The sequence below is a fragment of the Galeopterus variegatus genome, unplaced genomic scaffold (genome assembly GCF_000696425.1).
Source record: "Galeopterus variegatus unplaced genomic scaffold, G_variegatus-3.0.2 Scaffold10672, whole genome shotgun sequence".
NCBI lineage: Eukaryota > Metazoa > Chordata > Mammalia > Dermoptera > Cynocephalidae > Galeopterus > Galeopterus variegatus.
Window position 1 is genome coordinate 78,905 of NW_007736783.1, and position 4,460 is coordinate 83,364.

The following is a 4,460-nucleotide window of genomic DNA, read 5'->3' on the forward strand; positions in this document are numbered from 1 at the left end:
GGACATGCAAATTAAAACCACATTGAGGTATCATCTCACCCCCGGAAGACTGATCATAATCAAAAAGACTGAGAATAACAAATGCTGGCAAGGATGTGGAGAGAGGGGAACACTCCTACACTGTTTGTGGGACTGTAAATTGATACAAATACTATGAAAACAGTGTGGAAGTTTCTCAAAACAACCACAGATAGATCTACTATATGATCCAGCAATCCCACTTCTAGGTACACACCCAAAGGAATAGAAATCATCCTGTCAAAGGGACAAATGCATTTTGATGTTCTTTTCAGCCCTATTTATAATGGCCAAGATAGGGAACCACTCCAAATGTTCATTGATGGATGTCGGGGTAAGGAAAATGTGGCATAAGACACTACGGAATACTACTCAGCCATAAAATGAATGAAACTCTTTAATTTTCATCAACATGGATGAGCATGGAGAAAATTATGAGAAGTGAAATAAGCCAGGAACAGAGGGAAAAATACCATGTCCTGACTCATAAGTGGGAGCTGAGAGAGAGAAGAAGGGAAAGTAATGCACAGTGGTGTGTTGAACTTGCAGAGGGAAAGAACATACCTAGGGTTGCTAGGAAGGTGGGGGGGGGAGAAGGGAGGTCAGAGAGAAGTTGAGTGGGGGACACAGAGAATAATTGCAAGTCGTGGTAATGGGCATGTTGGTAGTATTGATCTGATCATCACATCATGGGCACAGTAGGTGGTAGTCAGCTTTGTACCCCATAAATATATATAATCAAAAATAAACAATTAAATAAATAATGTTTGTGATTAAAACGATTTTTTGTCTAAGGTCACAAAAATTTTCTCCTAAGATTTATTCTAGAAGTTCATATAGTCTTTATAGTGGGTCTTGGTTTTATATTCAATCTGACAATATCTGCTTTATATAGTCCTTTTTAAAAATCTTCTCTGTATAGCCCTTTTAAACTACTTAAGTATTGTTCTAATGATTTAATTTACTCACTTTTGCCTTTCTAGTGTTTGTTTTAAGACAACTTTCTGTGATGATAAAAATATCCCATGTCTATGCTATCCAATGCAGCAGCCACAAGAATATGCAGCTGTTAGGTGTTGGGATGTGGCTAGTGTGATGGGGATGATAAATTTTTACTTTTATTGAGTCTTAATTACTTTAAAATTAAATATTCACATGGAGCTATAGACTGCTTTATTAACCATCATAGCTCTAGGTATAAAATATACATCTATATAAAATAAATGTCACCATTCAAATATTATAATAATTTCATGTATGGTGAATAATCTTATAATCCATTTTTTTACTGTTATTGCTATATGTTTTACTTCTACTATTCCAAATTATACTCCATTATTAGTATTATTGCTTAATACAATTATCTTTCAAAAAGATTACAAATTAATAAGATAAATTTTATACTTATCCCTATATTTGGCATTTTTTTCTCCTCATCATATTTTTTGTGTTGATTCAAATTTTTCTGTGATAACATTTTTCTTATGGCCGAAGCTGTATTATATATAATATTTACGAGAGGGTGCTAGTGATACACTTTCATAGCTTTAAACAGTCTTTAGAAGACATTGTTTTACCTTCACTTTTTAAGATATTTCTCCTGGATAACAAACTCTACGTTGATAGTTTTTTCCCCCTTGTTTCATGTGGTATATTATCTTCTGGCTTGCATAATTTCAGATCATATATCATCTTTTATTTTTAGCTTTGTTTCACTGCATTTAATGTCTTTTTTATTCCACTGTTTTTATTGTAAAATATTTACTTGTCAAATAAAGAGGATATATATCCAAAGTGTACAGTGTGATTATCTGCTATGTGTATACATTATGTAGTGATTATCACAACCAAATTAATTGACATATCTGTCTGTCTTAGTTTGATTGTGCTGCTAAAATAAAATACCTGAGACTGGACAATTTATAGACAACAGAAAATTCTTATATTTCTGAGGCTGGGAAATCCAAGAATAAGGTGACATAGGTTTAATGTCTGGTGAGGGTCCCATTTCTGCTTCCAAGATGGTGCCTTGTTGATGTGTCCTCATATGGCAAATGGCAGAAGGCTAAAAAAGGTGAAAAACTACCTTGTACCTCTTTGACAAGGTCTGTAATGCCATTTATGGGGGATCCACTTCATCACTAAGTCATCTTCTGAAGTGTTCAGCCTCCCCCACCTGACAGAAGGCAGGAGCATGCCATGAACAATGCTTCAGCATGGGTGGTAAACCACAGCCACCACCACAGCCACTGCCACTACCAGGGAAGCTCACAACCACAGTGGCAGCCATGGCCACCATGCAGGAGGCCTGCCACCCACTGGACTGCAGTGACACAAGGAGAGTCACCAACAGAACACAGAAAAAAGATGAGGAAGTCTATCTCCTCAAAGCCCACTCCAGAGTAATAGAAGCAGCAACTACTCTAGGAGAAGACCAGACATCAACATAGAGGTACTAGAAATATTAAACAACAACAACAACAACAACAAAACCAAGAAGACATTACACCACCTAAGGAATATAGTAATTCCCAAGTACTAGATCCCATAGAGCAAGGAACCCTTAAAATGACTGAAAAAGAATTCTGAGCAAAAATCCTAAGGAAACTCAATGAGATGCAGGAAGATTCAATTAGACAATACAACAAAAAATGTCCAGGATATGATGGAGGAAATTTACAAAGAGATTAGTATTAATACATTAAAAAAGAATAAAGCAGAACTCCTAGAACTGAATGAGTCATTCAGTGAAATAAAATATAAAACCAAGTACTGAAGCAGCAGGTTAGAGCAATCAGAAGAAAGAATTTCTGATTTTGAAGATGGTCTTTATGAAATAGTCCAGGTGGACAAAAAGAAGAAAAGGAAGGAAGGAAGGAAGGAAGGAAGGAAGGAAGGAAGGAAGGAAGGAAGGGAAAAGAGATTTTGAAAAATGAAGAAAATCTAAGATAGCTAGAAGACAAACTTAAGTGCAAGGTTCCACGAGAAGATGAGAAAGGAAAAGTCATTGAAAACCTATTGAATAAAATGATAATGGAAAATTCCCAGGTATTGGCAGAGGCACAGACCTTCAGTTCCAGGAGGCTCAAAGATCCCCAAACACATTCAATCCAAAAAGATCCTCTCTCAGACATATTATAGTCAAACTGGCAAAGCTCAGAGACAAAGAGAGAATTCTAAAAGCAGCAAGAGAAAATGTCAAGCCACCTACAAGTGAGCTCCCATAAGAAAAACAGCAGACAGCAGACTTCTCAACAGAAACTCTACAAGTCAGAAGAAAATAGGGTGATATATTCAAATTACTAAAAAAAAAAAAAAGAAGAAGAAAAAAATGCCAGTCAAGAAAATTATACCCAGCAAGGCTAAGGCAATCTTTCAGAAATGAGGAAGATTAATGCATTTCCCAAACAAACAAAAACTATAAGAGTTCACCACCACATGACCAGCCCCGCAGAAATCCTCAAGGGAGTTCAGCATCTGGAATCCAAGAAAAAATAACCACTACCACAAACACACAAGAAAGAACAAAAGCCACTAGTAGCACAAAAATGCAAATAAGAAGGAGAAAGTAACTAAGTCTTACCACCTAAAAATCCAACAAATATCAAAGACAAACAATATAAGGGGAAGAAAGGAACAAAACATATTTGCAACAGCCAAAAGATAATCAATACAATGTCAGGAGCAATACAATACCTATCAATAACCACAATAAATGGATTAAGCTCCCCACTGAAAAGACACAGACTGACTGACTAGATTAAAAAGCAAGACCCAATTATACGCTGTCTTCAATAGACTCACCTCACCTGTAAGGACACACACAGACTAATAATGAAGGGATGGAAAAAGATACACCATGCAAATGGAAAAAAAATATATAGCAGGACTAGCTATTCTTATTTCAGATAAAATGGACTTTAAACAAACAAAAAACAATAAAAAGAGACAAAGAAGGCATGACATAATGATATAGGGATCTAACCAGCAAGAATACACAACAGTTATAAGTATATTTGCTCCCAGATATGTAAGACAAATACTATTAGATTTTGAGAAAGAGGTAGACCCCAATGCAGTAAGAGTTGGGGGCCTGAACACCCCTCTCTTAGCCCTGGACAGATCATCTAGGCAACAGATCAATGGAGAAACAGGATATAAACTGCACTTCAGACCAACTGGACCTAGCAGATTTCTACAGAACATTTCATCCAACAACTACAGAGTATATATTCTTTTCATCAGCACCTAGAGCATTCTTCAGGATAGACCACATGTTAGGTCACAAATAAAGTCTCAACAAATTTTAAAAAGTTAAAATCATTTCAAATATCTTTTCACACCATAATGGATTAAAACTAGAAATCAATAACAAGTGAAACTTAGGAAACCATTAAAATACATGTAAATTAAACAATATGCTCTTGAACAGCCTATGGGTC